The sequence below is a fragment of the Carassius gibelio genome, chromosome B7 (genome assembly GCF_023724105.1).
Source record: "Carassius gibelio isolate Cgi1373 ecotype wild population from Czech Republic chromosome B7, carGib1.2-hapl.c, whole genome shotgun sequence".
NCBI lineage: Eukaryota > Metazoa > Chordata > Actinopteri > Cypriniformes > Cyprinidae > Carassius > Carassius gibelio.
The window spans coordinates 42,024,807-42,044,504 of record NC_068402.1 but is presented as its reverse complement, the minus strand read 5'-3'; the positions used below and the strand labels follow the sequence as shown (position 1 = coordinate 42,044,504).

The 19,698-nt window shown below is 38.4% G+C and overlaps 1 long non-coding RNA gene across 1 annotated transcript; it reads right to left on the bottom strand.

Moving 5' to 3' along the window:
* Positions 1-688: 688 nt before the first annotated feature.
* LOC127962411 (uncharacterized) lies at positions 689-11,545 on the bottom strand. The gene is made up of 3 exons (XR_008154575.1): positions 11,445-11,545; positions 11,101-11,152; positions 689-4,194 (listed from the first exon to the last, which is right to left on the bottom strand). It is a non-coding gene; the product is annotated as an uncharacterized LOC127962411 (long non-coding RNA).
* Positions 11,546-19,698: the final 8,153 nt, after the last annotated feature.

The following is a 19,698-nucleotide window of genomic DNA, read 5'->3' as shown; positions in this document are numbered from 1 at the left end:
CTTCATCAGTAACAGCAGCGATTGTTTTGAAATTTCTGACCACTATCTTTGCAAATTAAGGAAACCCCTGCACCATCTCAACAGACAATCATGTAGTCAGTGTTGGGCAGTAGCGTCGCTAAAAGCAGCGAAGCTAATAGTTTAATTAAATTTCTCAGTAGCTTGGTCGTAGCTTCGCTGCTTTCTGAATCAAACAGCTTTTCAGTAGCGAAGCTCTTTTTTCTACCAAGTAGTGCGGTAGCTTCCACACAAGCTACATTTCCGCAAGCATTTCTGAAGCTCAAACTCAAATCGGGAAATACAACTGCTAAGATCGCTGATCCTGGATCAGTAGTGACGCGACGTCTTGTTTGTGTTTAGGGTAGATAGCAACCAACCATCTTTATGATGCATTACCGCCACCTTCTGCTCCGGATGGTACCAGTCCTTAGCCAGTCAGGCAAAAAATTATTTGATGAAATGATGGCACAGGATGAGGTCGGAGAACAGTTAATGCCGAGGAGTGAGTCGCCGTGGCCGTACCTTGACAAGTACATGACACTGACCGAGATAACAGAGAGAAAATATGTTTTCAGATGCTGCTTGTAAAAATTATCAGGGTCCCTCTTACGAAAGAAAAAAATATGTTTACCAATATATTTCTTTAAATATATTGTGATATATTGTAATATATTATTTTCCCTTTTTATTTATAATATTTTATATATTTGAATACATTTAATAATATATTGATGACACATATATTATATATTATATTGCAAAATATACAAATGTTTGCCGCTTTCAATATATTGAAATATATTGGAAAAAATAAATATATATATAAGAATATATGCCTAATATATTGCATGATATTTTCCAATATACTGCAATATATTTTTGTTTCATAAGGGCCAGCCTGAAATTGTTTGGAGGTCTTGCATTTTGTTCTGCAAAGGCCTACAGTATATTAAGCATGCCCATGCAACAGGTGCATACACTTACTTGTGCGCACATTGTTAATTACATGTATTTTGATTGTTTTTGTAGCCAAATTGATAAGGAACACAAAAAACTATTAAACTAAAAAATTACACCTGCCTATCTGTTTGACTGACAGTTTTAAGTACTGAAATAGCATTGACTTGTAATAAAACATGTTCAACATTAAAATTTAATTTTAAAAGTAGCTTAGATGTAGCAAGCTACTGTTGATGTAGCTTAGCTTGCTACATTTCGCAGGGGGGTAGCTTCAGTGTAGTGAAGCTTCATTTACTGTAGAGTAACTGGTAGCTTAGCTCACTACATTTTCCAAGTAGCTTGCCCAACACTGCATGTAGTTCACTTCGTCTGCATTTGCTGATTTCGTGAAAACACAGGGAATAAAGCACATAAAGGCCTGTGTTTATCACACTCAGGAAAATGGGGCCATCAAATGGTTCAACAGGGTGCTTAAAGAGTGTCTTCAAGCAGCTGAAGTGGTGCATTAGCCCTGGAAATCTGCAGTCCTGACCATGCTGAAGAGCTAACAACACCCCATGCTGCAATGGGTGAGCCCTCTTTTCTGGTCTTGAGAGGCCGACCTATGAGAACAAATTTGAATGTTCTTCTGCCTGTGGATACCCCTGATTAATTTGCTCAGGTCAGAGCTCGTGTGACACAATTAAACAAAAGAAAACAATACACAGATCGTAAAAGAGGATCTACATTTCTCAATGTTGTGGTTGGAAATAAGGTGAGAGTGACAGAGCCTTTTCATGTGAAAAAAGGAGAAGCCCATTTTACTGATCCGTTGGCAGTAAAACAACAAACAGGTCCAAATTTTTCATCTTAAGTGATGGGAAAAGATGGAATTTAGAGTTGACTTCAGATAGGGGCTTGATAGAGATGCCCACCTTTGTGGTCTAAAGACTATGTGTTGGAGTAATTTGTCTGAAGAGAAAGAAATAAGTCAGACCAAGAAGATATGTAAAGGGTGTAGGCAGATCACTGCCCTATTTAAATAATAATAATAATGTGAATATACACTGAATCCTGAAATGTTTGATGAATGTTATTCTGTGTAATGTTAAAAGGAAAAAAAGTGTGCTAGAATCTTTCATTATGCTCCACTGAAATAAACTGTTGCTTGAATGCATAAGAGGTCATTTGAGTATGCTTATTTGAGATAAGTTGATGTTTGAGTAAAGACTTGAATAAGGTAACAATTATAAAAGAGTAGTAATTCTGTTTGAGTAACGGGGGAAATGCTGTGTTGAGAAGCATACAATATTTGATAATTGCTAAATATAAAACATTAATGTGGAACTGCACCACTAGGGGCTCTAGTGAGGAATTTTGTTTAGTAATGGGATGAAGAAGAATAAAGTTGAGAATGTGAGTTGTACATTGTGTGGAGTATGTTCTTTTAAAGTGTGAAAACACCACACAATCAACCAATCAGAATTTAGGGATAACTTTACAGAAAATATCTGTTTTAGGCTTATGATCGAGGTAAGGTGCTTCTACACCCTTGTTAATCAGCTATCATTTCACACTGATTTTAGAAATAAATTATGGGTAGGGTTAGGTTTTGGGGTAGGGATTGTGTCTGTATTCTTGAACAGTAATGTTGATCCAGGACCAACAAAACATCTTGGCAAAATCACAGCGACCGTCGTAATGCAGGCTTAAGTTTTAGAATACAACATGTTTAGTCACCCAACTGACAAGAATCAACTAGTGCTGATGTCGAAAAACACACTGCAAAAACTATGCTAACAGATTCTTACTGATGGCTTGGTGTGTCACAGCCATAATTCAAGACTCCAAAACAGACATTATTGAGGACGAATATAGCTCAGAATTTATTTATTATGTTTGTGTGGTTTACACTCAGTGTGTCTCATTAACACAAGCTCCATAACATCATTGACTCAGATTACACCTGGTTTATTTTTTTCTGTGCATACAGCACATGCAACTTCACCCATGTCAAAATTTATGATATCAGATGTCTTAAAAGTAATGTTTCTGATTTCTGCCAAGTTTTGGTACATCACTAATGACTTATCAAAAGAAACTTGTTGTGTTGCTGTGTGGATGAGCACTGACAGAAATGCATTCTCACTGGTTGCATGTACTGTATGCCAACCACTGATGAAAGTCAACATTGTGCAATCGATTATGCAGAATACCCCACTACATGTATGTGTTGCATAGGTTATACAGGCTAATACTAATGCAATCAGTTTGAATCAGAACAGACCCCTGCATGTATTACACCTCCAGTTACCATTAAGATTTTAGTACTTTCAGTTCAGTTTAATGCATATTTTAATACGGAAATCTATTCAGCACAGTACATATATTATTTAATCTAGGCCTAATATATGCTGAGATTTATTTCTAATGAAATGGGGGGGATATTGTAATTTAAGTGGGACTGTCAATGTAACAACACAGACAACTTGCAGAAGGGCTACGGAAGTGGGTAAGGTAAACTAGGCATTAATGTGTTGATGTAGAGGTGTATACCACAGTGTGACAAAAAAATAAAATAATAATAATAGCTTCATGGTTTCTTCTGCTATTTATGGAGCTAGGGAGAAATTTTGAGGTCTAAAACGTAACTGCTATTTTTATTTCAAAAGATCAAATAAACTTTGTATCCTCATATCACAACCCTTTTAATCATACTAATAATAACCATACCGTAAAATCCTGGCTGTTTTGCTGGAGAATATCTGCCGGAATTCTCTCCCAGGTCAGAGCGAAGAGGACTAGGCCTTTCTAGACTCTCCTCATCCTCACTCACAGGGTTCTGTGGATATATGTCAGGGGAAATGCAGCAATTTTCAAGTCTGATGCCTGAAATACCTTCGCTCAGATCTTCAATGTGGGCTCTACAGTCTCTCTGAAGGTGTCTTCCTGAACTCTGAGGCAAGTAGAGACTGGGCAAGCCAACAGGGCTCTCTCTGTGTTGGGAATCACTTATGGAAAGTTTGGTGAGGTGACTGCCCCTTAAATCTTTAGGAGTATACCCATGGCAACCCTCTAGGTAATCCAATCTACTTACATCAGGAACACACATCTTTTGGCTGAATATATCATTTTTTCCTCTGTCTTTAAGGGTGTGTGTTTGGCACTGCTGGCACACAGGCCAGACCAGATTGAGAGAGGACAATGTCATAGACTCATCAGTCTCTACAGGCATACTACGATGTGGACAGCAGTCTGAGAAAACAAAACAAGAGAGAGAGGTTTGTGGTTGGTGCATTATGGACAAACAATAATGATGTCTATACCGTTAGATTGATTCAGTCAAAGGGGTCATATGATGTTGCTTAATATAACATTATTTTGTGTATTTGGTTTAATGCGATGGGTTTATGCGGTTTAAGGTGAAAAACATTTCCACATACAGTACATTACTGTACAGTATGCTATGCCCCACCTTTCTGAAACGCTGCAATTTTTAAAAAGCTGGTCTGAAAATCTGTCTGAAAAGCGAGGTGTATGCTGATTGGCCAGCTATCCAGTGCACTGTGATCAGCTGAATACCTCAAGCGTGTGATAGAAATTACCATACCTTACAATACTGTGACGCAGTGTCCCGGTGCAATGACAAGGCATTTGTTGCATGCAGTGGGGACATAATTACTGATTGTAATAACTTATACGGTCTTTTTACGAATTGTGTTGCGTATACCGCAGCATAAAAAAATAAAAAATATGTCTGCATTTGTGATTGAAGAAACAACAAGTTCTACTCTACACTGCTCAAAACTCGTGTTTGAATCGATGGCAAATTTTTAAAATATGAACACGTTCTTACAGACTGTGAGTCAGAATCTAGGCTATCCTTGCAAAGTTGGAGTCGCTACACTTCATAGTAACACAAACAACATTGTAGGCTACTCTCCCAGGAAACATTCTTCCATAAAAAGTAGTGCACACACTCAAATATTTGGGTTGAACTGTTCTGGAACAGTGTTGTAAATAAAACTTAACCACTGATTTCTAGTTGTGTCCTCTTTTGGAAGGAGACTGACATTAATCGGGGACAATCCGTCCAATGGCCAAACTTCAGAAGGAGTGAGTCTAGACCCCAGGAGAGGGGAGATCAAAGGACTCGAGTCTTAGGATAGCATCTTGATCACCGTTTAGCACAAGCTTCTTCTGACTCAGCGCACCATGGAGGACTGACTGGCCACCGAGAGGGGTGCGGTAAGGCCACCATGACCGCCACATAGACCTTCAGGGTGGAGTGGGTCAACCCTGCGGAGAGCCTGCAGGAACTCCAGCACTGTACCAACCGGGCAGTTAACTTGGACGAGGTGGCGGTCTCCACACCAAGAAGTGAAAAGCCTCCACTTCAAGGCATCAGTTTCCTCATTGAGGGAGCTCTGGATTGGCAAACAGTCTCAACAACCTTGGTTAAGAGACCGGAAGCTAAGAGTTGACACCTCAGAGACCACACCTACAGCCTCTAAGCTTCAGGCGGGGGCACACCCTCCGAATGAGAGAGGAGATCTCTCCTGACGGGAACCTCCCATGGAGTGCCGTCAAAAAGATGAAATGCCATTTCGGATGGCGGCCACTCCACAGACCCAGGGTGGGGTGGCCACTCATGACCGAACCCCAGCCGGTGAGGGATGTGTCTGTCGCTAGCATTACGCAACGACAAGGAGCTCCCAGCACCAAGCCCTGAGACAAGAACCAAGGTTTTCTCCACATTTCTAAAGGCACGTAGGCACCGCCGCGTGACCTTTAGCATGTCAAATGGGTTTCCCCTCAGAGAGAACCCCTTGGTCTTGAGCCACCACTGTAGGGGTCTCATGTACAGCAGGCCAATAGTATTCACGTTGGACACAGCTGCCATCAGACCCAGCAATCTCAGAGACTGCTTGACAGTGAGTGGTCGACCTTCTCTCACTCTCGCGACTGCATTGAGGATCGACTTGATCCGAGCAGGTGACATACGTGCCCTCTGGGATTTGGGTCCCACTTTATATTAAGTGGCCTTAACTACTATGTACTTACATCAAAAAATAAATACAATGTACTTATTGTGTTCATATTGTATTGCAACTTTTTTTGCTGCTATTAAGGTGGGAAACAGGCTAGGTTAGGGACAGATTTGGTGGTATGGGTAAGTTTAAGGGTGTGTTAAGGTGTAAGGGATGGGTCAACCTGTAATTATACACGTAATTACAGAAATTAATTACAGATGTAATTATGTGCAGATATTTTTCAAATATAAGTACAATGTAAAAACATGTATGTACGCAATAAGTGCATTGTACCAAATTAATAATTAAAATGTAACTACATAGTAGTTAAGGCCACTTAATATAAAGTGGGTCCGGGATTTGGTCGAATCCCAAACCACACCCAGATAAGTGGTTCTTTGTACTGGAGAAAGCACACTTTTCTTGGTGTTAAGTCTTAACCCCAGCTCTCTCATGTGAGCGAGAATGAAACCTAGATGCCGAACTATCGTCTGCTCTGATTGAGCTAATATCAACCAATCGTCAATGTGGACATGAGTCATGAAAGTGTGGGGTGAGAATGCAAGGCCAGTGGAAGATCCATATTGGTAGGCTTTACCCCCAAAAGCAAACTTTAGGAACTTCCAATGAAGAAGGATGGAGATAAGTGCATAATTATGATTGTGACACACCAGTCCAAGCGTGCTGATCTTCAGTCCCCTGACTGAGCACTTCAAAAAGCACAGATCTAAAACAGGACACAACACCTCATCCTTCCTCGGAAAAGTGAAGTACCAGCTGTAGGACCTGGACTCTGCAACCCAAGGAGGGACCACCTTGATGGCCTCCATCCTCAGAGAGAGTCTACTTCTGTTCCATTACCAGAGCCTGCTTAGGGCCCACCAGAACTGAGAGCCACTAGCTCGGTGCCCTGAAGCAGCGGACCAGCAGGGGACGACCGTACTAGCTGCACTAGAGACCTCCATAGAGGTAGCGAGCCTCAGCCTTTTTCCTGGCAGTAACTGAGTAAAGCTCTCGCCGGAGATTGCTGCAACCTGGAACACTGGCAGGGTTGGCAGAATGATCTCCTGATCTCCTGATCTAGTGAACATGTGTGGAGATTGGATGAGCCGTCTCCAATCCATTCACCAAGTGTGATTCCCGCTATCGCGTTCGCGCCGTGCCTCAGCAAATTGCATGCACGTACACACTCCTCGGAGCGTGCCCAGCAAGAGCGGAGCGATTAACAGCGTGAAAAGCAAAATCAGCCCCCCAAGGGCCGACTGCGCAAGCTCCAATCCTAATTTATGCTGCTTATTATAATACAAGGCATAATATACTTGTGTAACTGATGTTTGTGCAACTGGTGCTTGTGCAACTGGCGAGCTCAGCTACGCCTTCCACATCAATCTCCTCAGAGAAAGACAGGCAGTGCATTGCGCCATCTCACCGGTGAGAAAGTACCGCAAACGCGGGCTTCCAAACCCCGAGAGTGGGCGCCGGATCTGGTGGTTAAGGAAGAAGATAGGGACTTGCCCGTCTACATTCCTTCCAGCGGATCTGAAAGCGAAACCCGCGAGCACACCCAACGCTCCGCCTTGGCGAAAGCGGGGCTGGCACCATGAGAAATGCCAGTGAAAGCTCCCTCCTCAAAGAGAGCCTTCTGAGAGTGAAGCAAAACACTCACATTGCAGCCGTCAACTCTTTTTTTCAGCTTGCATATTAATGTAGTATTTATAGACCAATTCAGGTGTTTGCAAATGGTGATACATTTTTTGTGGGTGGAACCTATCTGGTCGCAGAAAATGAGAGCCATGGAATAAAATAAAGATAATTTTTTTAATTCTTAAATTTTTCTCACAATTCCAAGTTTATATTTCATAGTTCTGATCAGAACTCGTCAATCCTTTTTTTTTCTCCCTTGACTCAGAACCATGAGTTTATATATAATCCAGACTTTTTTCCCCTCATAATTGAAAAACTCACAATTGCTGAGTTAAATTCAGTTTCGAAATAGGAGATATAAACTTGCATTTGCAAGAATTTTGCTTCTCTGCTTGGCTTGTGAATAGATCATTTTAAGCTGTCCTGGGAAAGTTTTCAGTCCAGTGATCCAGGAAGCAAATGCATTCAAACAATCCAACCAAAACAGTGCTAATCAGGGTTTCCACAGGGTCTTCAAAAGTCTTAAATGTAGTTGTATCAAATTAAAGTCCTTGAAAAGTCTTAAAATTTTACAAGAAATCTTAAGTATGATTTCAAGAGGTCTTAAATTTTGGGACGGAAAGACCAGAATTGCGATATGGCTGAATTAGATGATTAAACTTCAAAAGCCTAAAGTTATGATTTCATTGAATAAACTTGAGTGCTGCACATTCAAAGTCATGTGCTGCTGCTTTGTGTTCTGTCATTATTGGGGAAACGGTTATATTTCTACCAAACGCTCCACCTGCTGGCAGAGAATTAATGAGCATTTACAATACAACTGTTGTTTTGTTCAGAGTTCAGAACAATGCGAAAATCGACCCATGTTTTTACCCTGCAAACATGCAGAGCTTTAAATGTGACCTGGTAGATAAGAAGACAATACATTATAAAAATCTAAACAGGGTTGTGAAATATGTATAGTCTGTGATAATATTGTAATTGTAGTTTTAATGATGTGCGATTTGATATTAGGAGTTGCCTATATCACGAAAAGCACTAGGTTAGACTAGTGTACGTTCGCGCATTTAGAGTGCGTTCTTTCACTGCATGCATTAATCAATCTATTAAAATGCGTTTAGAATTATCACATAATTTAAAATAGGTGGAAGAACATTATTTATATAATTTCATGTAGTTAATATCACATGAAGAGGGACGTTTTTTTTTTTCTCCAAAAGCAAGCATGATTACAAATGATATATTGGATTTATACAGCAGTTAAATAAACAAGTAGTTAAAATATTAATAGATTACGTTTTAGACACCATATTTCCTGTATTTGCTCTATTTTTCTCCAACAAAAAAATCGTTACAAAAACACCCACAGCGCCGTTTTATGTCTCTGAACAACAGGACGCTGTTTTGTTCCCGAATGAACCGTTAAATGATTCGGTTCAATCGTAACAACTCACTTATTAAGAGTGACTTATTGCCACCTACTGGCAGTTTTAATTTCACACTTCAGGTATCTTTTCATTCTTCTGTTGCATTTTTAAATGCATGAGAGATTCAAACCGACTATAAAATATTGCACCAGGCAAAACTTTGGTATTGGACGACATCCTATTACAAAGCCCAGTCAAGGGTGAGGGCAAAGACATTGACACTCATTCAGATGTTGATATATTACACCGGATGCGGATGGAATGCGGGCAAGTCCATCAAAGCTCAGAAGCCATCAGGACATACACAGCTGCTGAGTTATTATATCCAGTCAGTATGGCCCAGCAGCAACTGTCGCAAGAATGTTTTTCTTATCTTCCTATAAACTGTAGTGTAAATATATTAATTCAATAAGCATAATTTAAATCAAAGCCATTAAATACAGTGTATTAAATGACTGTATTAATTGGCTTTGATTTGATTTATTTACAAATACACACACACACACACACGTACATTATATATATATATATATATATATATATATATATATATATATATATATATATATATATATATGTATGTATGTATGTGTGTGTGTGTGTGTGTGTGTGTATATTTATATTGCCTTTCGTTTCTTGCACAATGAACAACAATGGATTATTCTACCTTTGATCAAATGTGTTTAATTCTTCTGTACTTTTCTCAACCGGTTTAATAGTTGCAATCATTATTATTTGGAATATATTTTATATCATTAACCAGTAGTTGGAGCAAAATATCTATAATTAACTTGTAGACTACAGTGAATTCTGTAAATGTTGTTAAGGGAGCATAAAACTTCAAATTACTTCAAACAGGGCTGCCAGCTTTTGAGTTCAGCCTGGAGTGAGAATTAATCAGGATTAATTAACAAGCCTACGATTAAGTACACCATCAGCAAAAGTTTTGAATAGTACATTTTTTATGTTTTTTTAAAGATTATTCTTCTGCTCACCAAGCCTGCATTTATTTGATCCAAAATACAATAAAAGCAGTAATAATTTGAAACTGGTCTATTTTTACAACTTCAAATAACTGCATTGTATTTGAATATATATTAAAATGTAATTTAATCCTGTGATTTCAAAGCTGATTTGTTTTTTTATTTATTTATTTATTTTTTTCACTATTCTTTTAATGAATAAAGAGATCCAAAGATCAGGATTTATCTGAGCTTTTGTAACATGATTCACCATAGCATTTAAAAGCTTGGAGTCAGTATTTTTATTATATATATATATATATATATATATATATATATATATATATATATATATATATATATATATATATATATATATATGTATGTATGTATTTAATCATACATTTTTAATTATAAATTAATACTTTTATTTAACATGGACGTTTTAATTTAAATTGATCAAAAGTTATGATAAAGACATTTCTGCGTGTCTTCCCTTGGTTGAAACACTGCTCGAGTGATTACATGACACTATACATTCAGTAAGCTGCCGTGTATGTTTCAGCCTGGATCTGATGTTCATGCTAATAAAAATGCACTCCTGCTTTGCTTGAACTTGAGGCACAGCGGGAGTGCGCATGATCCGTCAGGCTACTAAATTCTTAATACATTTTTAATTTGAATGCAGAGACTGTGTTTTCTACTCTGTTGTGGCCGTCAACTCGTTGTCTGTGTCCTCTCTGCTCTGCGACTTTTTTTACTCCGTAGAAAATGAACCTGTATCGCGAGAGCGCGCACACGAGAGGCTGGAATTAGCCCGATGTGGAACACCAGACCAGACGCGTCGCATCCTTGAGTTCGCTTCAGTACGATTCAACAAAGTATGATTCAACAAAGAAAATAATATTGTAGCATAGTTATTATTGGGGTGGCACCTGGCTCCAATGTAAATGCGACAACTGAATAAAAGCAAAATCAGTTGAGGAACACTACATGCAGGTATTATTGCTCCCCAAACCAAAATGTATGTTTTTCAATTGTAAAATTGAGCCCACTTTAACCATAAATTCCCCAAACCTGGAACATTTTCTTTACCTGGAAATGATTCCATCGCTTTTCCTGTATTCCCAGATTCAAATTGCGATATCTGATGGAAATAACACAAAATAACTCAATACCTCAGGAAGTTAAGAGAGAAAACAACAAGGTGTTTTAAGAAGAAGAAGACGAAGAAGAAGAAAAAGACGAAGTAGATAACATATGAGGCCTTTTGTGAGGCCGTTCACCTTTCTTTACGAAACATTCCCACTCATCAAAGATAGCAAAAATACAGCCTAATCTAAAGTTCCATGCAGCAGTAACAACAACAACAAAACGTTTAAAGAGATTAAATGTTTTAAGTTTAAATATAAGCATACATGTTTCTTTCTGTTCCTTACCTGTTCTGAGCCTGTCTCTTCCTGTAAAGCTGTAAACAGCGGCACACCTGCTTTCGGTTTGTTCAGGAAACATTCTGTCCTGGGCAAATAAGGGAAAGTCCACGTTCTCTTTATGCAAATAATGCGGAGCGAAAAGTCTGAGCCATCCAATCAAGATATAGAACAACGGGATCTGTTATGTAATATTCAGCTCCTGTGACAAACTGTTCCAGTGAGTGGAGTAAACATGAAAACTAATTTTAACACATTTGATGTTTTTATTTGTTTTTATAATATTATTTTTTTTATAATAATAATAATAATAATAATATATATATATATATATATATATATATATATATATATATATAATTATTATTATTATTATTAAATATATATTATGATTATTATATTAATAGATGTTGTTACTAGGTAAATTCGTTGTCCTTAAATGTAAGTGAGCATTAGACGCTGTGTACTAGTCAAGTCACCTTTATTAAGTTGGCTTGAGAAAGCCAACTTACTGAAATCCTATTTAAACTTATTATTAAGTTGGCTTGAGAAAGCCAACTTACTGAAATCCTATTTAAACTTCTTCTTATTATTATTATTTTTCTGTCCGCAAAATTTTTGGGCACTAACTCCTCCTAGACCGTTCAAGCTACATACTCCAAACTCGGGTCAGACCTTCATACTGTTCTGACTTGGTGTGCTATATCTTTTCAGACTGGTTTGAGTTACGGTTTTCTTAAAAATAATATTAAAATGTCATAAAAATCCAATAGACTTCAATTGACAGGATGTTCAGATGACCCAAGCTCCAAATCCCATTAGACTCAATCAAGCTTTGATGCTAATCAATTTAAACTCATTCAAACTCATCTATCTATCTATCTATCTATCTATCTATCTATCTATCTATCTATCTATCCTAATAATATGCTAATCATGCTAAAATCATGCTGGTAACATGCTAGTCGCATGCTAGTCATGCTAGAAACATGCTAATCATGCTAGAAACATGCTAGCAACATGCTAGTCGCATGTTAGTCATGCTAGAAACATGCTAGCAACATGATAATCATGTTAGAAACATGCTAGCAACATGCTAGTCGAATGCTAGTAATGCTAGAAACATGCTAACAACATGTTAATCATGCTAAAATCATGCTAGCAACCTGCTTATCAAACTAGCAACTTGCTAGTCGCATGCTAGTAATGCTATAAACAAGCTTGCAACATGCTAATCATGGTAAAATCATGCTAGCAACATGCTAGAAACATGGTAGCAAAATGCTAATCATGCTAGCAATATGCTAGTCGCATGCTAATAATGCTAGAAACATGTTAACAACATGCTAGTCGCATGCTAGTCATGCTAGAAACATGTTAGCAACATGGTAGCAACATGGTAATCATGGTAAAATCATGCTACCAACATGCAAGTCGCATGCTAGGCATGCTTGAAAAATGCTAACAACATGATAATCATGTTAGAAAAATGCTAGCAACATGCTAATCATACTAAAATCATGCTAGCAACATGCTAGTCGAATGTTAGTAATGCTAGAAACATGTTAACAACATGTTAATCATGCTAAAATCATGCTAGCAACCTGCTTATCAAACTAGCAACTTGCTAGTCGCATGCTAGTAATGCTAGAAACAAGCTTGCAAAATGCTAATCATGCTAGCAACATGCTAGTCTCATGCTAATAATGCTAGAAACATGTTAACAACATGCTAGTCGCATGCTAGTCATGCTAGAAACATGTTAGCAACATGGTAATCATGGTAAAATCATGCTACCAAATCATGCTATCCTAATAATATGCTAATCATGCTAAAATCATGCTGGTAACATGCTAGTCGCATGCTAGTCATGCTAGAAACATGCTAATCATGCTAGAAACATGCTAGCAACATGCTAGTCGCATGTTAGTCATGCTAGAAACATGCTAGCAACATGATAATCATGTTAGAAACATGCTAGCAACATTCTAGTCGAATGCTAGTAATGCTAGAAACATGCTAACAACATGTTAATCATGCTAAAATCATGCTAGCAACCTGCTTATCAAACTAGCAACTTGCTAGTCGCATGCTAGTAATGCTATAAACAAGCTTGCAACATGCTAATCATGGTAAAATCATGCTAGCAAAATGCTAGAAACATGGTAGTAAAATGCTAATCATGCTAGCAATATGCTAGTCGCATGCTAATAATGCTAGAAACATGTTAACAACATGCTAGTTGCATGCTAGTCATGAAACATGCTAACAACATGATAATCATGTTAGAAAAATGCTAGCAACATGCTAATCATACTAAAATCATGCTAGCAACATGCTAGTCGAATGTTAGTAATGCTAGAAACATGTTAACAACATGTTAATCATGCTAAAATCATGCTAGCAACCTGCTTATCAAACTAGCAACTTGCTAATCGCATGCTTGTAATGCTAGAAACATGCTAGCAAAATGCTAATCATGCTAGCAACATGCTAGTCTCATGCTAATAATGCTAGAAACATGTTAACAACATGCTAGTCGCATGCTAGTCATGCTAGAAACATGTTAGCAACATGGTAGCAACATGGTAATCATGGTAAAATCATGCTACCAACATGCAAGTCGCATGCTAGGCATGCTAGAAACATGCTAACAACATGCTAATCATGCTAGCAACATGCTAGCAACATGCTAGAAACATGCTAGCAACATGCTAGTTGCATGCTAATCATGCTAGAAACATGCTAGCATCATGCTAATCATGCTAAAATCATGCTAGCAAAATGCTAGTCGCATGCTAGTCATGCTAGAAACATGTTGACAACATGTTAATCATGTTAAACATGCTAGAGACATGCTAGTGACATGTTAGCAACATGCTAATCATGGTAAAATCATGCTAGCAACATGCTAGTCACATGCTAGTCATGCTAGCAACATGTTAACAGCATGCTAGCAACATGTTAATCATGCTAGAAACATGGTAGCAACATGCTAGTCACATGGTAGAAACATGCTAGCAACATGCTAATCATGCAAAAATCATGCTAGCAACATGCTAGTCACATGCTAGTCATGCTAGAAACATGATAACAACATGCTAGTCGCATGCTAGTCATGCTAGAAACATGCTAGCAAAATGCTAGCAACATACTAAGCATGTTAGATACATGCTAGCGAAATGCTAGCAAACATTCTAATCATGCTGGAAACATGCTAGCAACATGCTAGTCGCATGCTAATCATGCAAGAAACATGTTAACAGCATGCTAGCAACATGTTAATCATGCTAGAAACATGGTAGCAACATGCTAGTCACATGGTAGAAACATGCTAGCAACATGCTAATCATGCAAAAATCATGCTAGCAACATGCTAGTCACATGCTAGTCATGCTAGAAACATGATAACAACATGCTAGTCGCATCCTAGTCATGCTAGATACATGCTAGCGAAATGTTAGCAAACATTCTAATCATGCTGGAAACATGCTAGCAACATGTTAATCATGGTAAAAGCATACTACCAACATGCTAGTCGCATGCTAGTCATACTAAAATCATGCTAGCAACATGCTAGTCGAATGCTAGTAATGCTAGAAACATGCTAATAACATGCTAATCATGCTAAAATCATGCTAGCAACCTGCTTATCAAACTAGCAACTTAATCTTGAGTACCTATAGAGTAGTACTGCACCCTTCATAACTCCAAAAAGTCTTTATTTTTATTATGTTTATAAGAGAAAGATAGTCTGTACCGATTTTTCCCGGAAAAACACGAGCGCCTAGAGGCGTGACGTGTGGGCGGAGCTAAAGAATCACGAGCGGAAGTAGGCTTTCGCGTTGAGAACATGTGGAAGCTGTGACACAGATCCAGAGGCTGAAATTTAACAAGAGCAGCATCAGCAACGACGTCTCTATGTGGTATGTACTGAAACTGTATATATTTGCTTAGCGGTTTTGGAAAATGACTAAGTTCCACTTTATGTCGTCTTTTTTTTTATTTATTTTTTTAAGCTGTACATGTGGAAAGTGCAGTTTGATGACAACACCGCATGTTGTTTACTTGATGTGCTCACGCGCCGATAGCTAAGTTCACAACAAAGAGATATTTGAAGCAGTTTTACTCACCGCATGCGGTTCCAACACACGATCGTGACCCTTTTTCGTTGCGACTGCATTATCCTTAAGACATAAACAATGTTCAAATCCGTCGTCAAACTGGGCCTTGTTTGTAAAACAAGCATCTTCGAAATGCAGGGAACAAACAAAAACACTTGCACAACTCCGTTGATGCTTTGTAAAAATAAACTCCATCCACTGGTCCCTTAATGCTGTTTCTCTTTTGGTAATCTGTGCAGGGTTGTCTTGCCCTGGCTACCAAAAACACACTTCTTTTGTGACTTTTCGCGACGCTCTCGCTCTGATCAGTGAATCGCTCTGATCAGTGAAATGTTTGTGCTCAGCCTCGCTATACGGGAGCGCGCGCTCTTCCGGCAGAAGTGCCTTAGGACCCATATAAGGAAATTCCGCTCCATCTAACGTCACAAAGAGCCATACTCGGAAAAAAACTTTCCGAAACTTGTGACAAACCGGAAGAGGTTTTTTTGGAACAAAAATACTCCTTCAAACTTACAACTTAATTTGTGAAACTTTGTCCATGTTTATCATGGGAGTCCAACTCTTTAACAGTGTAAAAAAATCAGTATGCATGAAATAGCATTTCACCCCCCCCCCCCCTTTGATAAAACACATTCTAATAGGTAGAAAATTCAATTTATTGTTAGCTTCCAGTTTTTGCTGTATCCCTTCCAGCCACAACTGGTAGCAGTAGAGTCCCAAATGAAACCTTGACGTTTTATTATTATTATTTTCATCATCATCATCATCATCATCATTACACAGGTTTATTAGACCTTACAATAAGGAAACTAAACAATATAATTATCCTATAATTAGATGACGTAACACTCATCACACTCACCAAAGTCATATAGTAGTTATTTTAATTGGTATATTAAAGGGCACCTAATATGCAAAATACAAGGGGCTTGGACAGAAATGTGTCAAGTCAAGTCAAGTCAAGTCACCTTTATTTATATAGCGCTTTAAACAAAATACATTGTGTCAAAGCAACTGAACAACATTCATTAGGAAAAACAGTGTGTCAATAATGCAAAAAGATAGTTGAACGTTCCCCATTGAATTCAGTGATGTCATCTCTGTTCAGTTAAATAGTGTCTGTGTATTTATTTGCAATCAAGTCAACGATATCGCTGTAGATGAAGTGACCCCAACTAAGCAAGCCAGAAGGCGACAGCTGCAAGGAACCGAAACTCCATCGGTTACAGAATGGAGAAAAAAAAAAACATTGGGAGAAACCAGGCTCAGTTGGGGGGCCAGTTCTCCTCAGACCAGATAAAACCAGTAGTTCAATTCCAGGCTGCAGCAAAGTCACTTTGTGCAGAAGAATCATCTGTTTCCTGTGGTCTTGTCCTGGTGGTCCTCTGAGACAAGGTCTTTACAGGGGATCTGTATCTGGGGCTCTAGTTGTCCTGGTCTCCGCTGTCTTTCAGGGCAGTAGCGGTCCTTTCTAGGTGCTGATCCACCATCTGGTCTGAATACGTATTGGATCCGGGTGACTGCAGTGACCCTCTGATCTGGATACAGACTGGATCTGGTGGCTACGGTGACCTCGGAAAAAGAGAGAAACAGACAAATATTAGCCTAGATGCCACTCTTCTAATGATGTAGCAAGTACACAGGGTGTTATGGAAGTGTTCCCGGTTCTGGTTTACCTAATTAATGCAGCCCAAATATTCTTTAACGAATTTGGATATTAAAAGCATATTAGTATGTTATGTGTAAGCCAGGGTCTTTAATCTAGATTTAAACTGCAAAGGTGTGTCTGCCTCCTGAACAATGTTAGGTAGGTTATTCCAGAGTTTAGGCGCCAAATAGGAAAAGGATCTGCCGCCTACAATTGATTTTGATATTCTAGGTATTATAAAATTTTGAGAACGTAGCAGACGTAGAGGATTATAATGTAAAAGGAGCTCATTCAAATACTGTGGTGCTAAACCATTCAGGGCTTTATAAATAATAAGCAATATTTTAAAATCTATACGATGTTTGATAGGGAGCCAGTGCATTGTTGACAGGACCGAGCTAATATGGTCATACTTCCTGTTTCTAGTAAGAACTCTTGCTGCTGCATTTTGGACTAGCTGTAGTTTGTTTACTAAGAATGCAGAACAAACACCCAATGAAGCATTACAATAATCTAACCTTGAGGTCATAAATGCATGGATTAACATTTCTGCATTTGACATTGAGAGCATAGGCCGTAATTAAGATATATTTTTGAGATGGAAAAATTCAGTTTTACAAATGCTAGAAACGTGGCTTTCTAAGGAAAGATTGCGATCAAATAGCACACCTAGGTTCCTAACTGATGACGAAGAATTAACAGAGCAACCATCAAGTCTTAGACAGTGTTCTAGGTTATTACAAGCAGAGTTTTTAGGTCCTATAATTAACACCTCTGTTTTTTTCAGAATTTAGCAGTAAGAAATTACTCATCATCCAGTTTTTTATATCGACTATGCATTCCACTAGTTTTTCAAATTGGTGTGTTTCACCGGGCCGCGAAGAAATATATAGCTGAGTATCATCAGCATAACAGTGAAAGCTAACACCATATTTCCTGATGATATCTCCCAAGGGTAACATATAAAGCGTGAAGAGTAGCGGCCCTAGTACTGAGCCTTGAGGTACTCCATACTGCACTTGTGATCGATATGATACAGTACATCTTCATTCACTGCTACGAACTGATGGTGGTCATATAAGTAGAATTTAAACCATGCTAATGCACTTCCATTAATGCCAACAAAGTGTTCAAGTCTATGCAAAAGAATGTTTTGGTCAATTGTGTCAAACGCAGCTCTAAGATCCAATAAAACTAATAGAGAGATACAACCACGATCAGATGACAAGAGCAGGTCATTTGTAACTCTAAGGAGAGCAGTCTCAGTACTATGATACGGTCTAAATCCTGACTGGAAATCCTCACATATACCATTTTTCTCTAAGAAGGAATATAATTGTGAGGATACCACCTTTTCTAGTATCTTGGACAAAAAAGGAGATTCGAGATTGGTCTATAATTAACTAGTTCTTTGGGGTCAAGTTGTGATTTTTTGATGAGAGGCTTAATAACAGCCAGTTTGAAGGTTTTGGGGACATATCCTTATGACAATGAGTAATTAATAATAGTCAGAGGTTATAGAGGATCTATAACTTCTGGAAGCACCTCTTTTAGGAGCTTAGATGGTATAGGGTCTAACATATATGTTGTTGGTTTAGATGATTTAACAAGTTTATACAATTCTTCCTCTCCTATAGTAGAGAATGAGTGGAACTGTTCCTCAGGGGGTCTATAGCACTATTCGGACGGGACTAGTTTTCTAAACTACGTTTGAGTTTCGATTCTTACCACCTGACGTCTGTGATTTTCATGTACCAATTCGGACGGGACTAACATCTCCGTGTTTATTACAGAGGTGGGAGGGTCTGATTTGTGCATCTGGGCGTCACAGAGATCACGCGCTCTGTGTGCGTGCATTGCATTCATTCAGAATGATTGCCTTAGTATTATTACACAATAAATGGCAAAACCATGTTAATGTGTGGTTCCTTTAGTTTAACTCGTTTTCATTTTTTTTTTTTTTATTAAATGTAATTAAAACATTATGTAACTGAGTATATAAATGAACGCGAGTAATCTTACCTGATGCTGATATTACAATAGCCGGTATTAACAGTTTACGCGATCTTGCTCTTGATTTTATTATTTGTATTATTTTTTTATTATAATGTATTTGCCGCTAAGCAAATATATCAAACATCCGCGCGGTAAGAGCATCTACGGTAATTCACGTTGGCCAAAACACACAAGGAAACGCGTTGTGAAATAAAATATCACCGGCAATCACAGACATTCGCATTCGGACAGGATTACTTTTCTCAGAGGATCACTGAGTTTGCTGAAAAACAGTAGGTAATTTGCTCTGGAATTATCACAGAGGTTGTGTGAGAAAAACACAGACATGGCAGATTCGGACGGGATTAAAATCACCAAGTACGTCTGTGAAACGCAGATTTCTCTAACGACCCCCTGTAAAACTAGTCCCGTCCGAATAGGGCTTAAAGTGCACTGTCTGATGCGATACTGTAGCTGACGGCTGAATGGTTGCAAT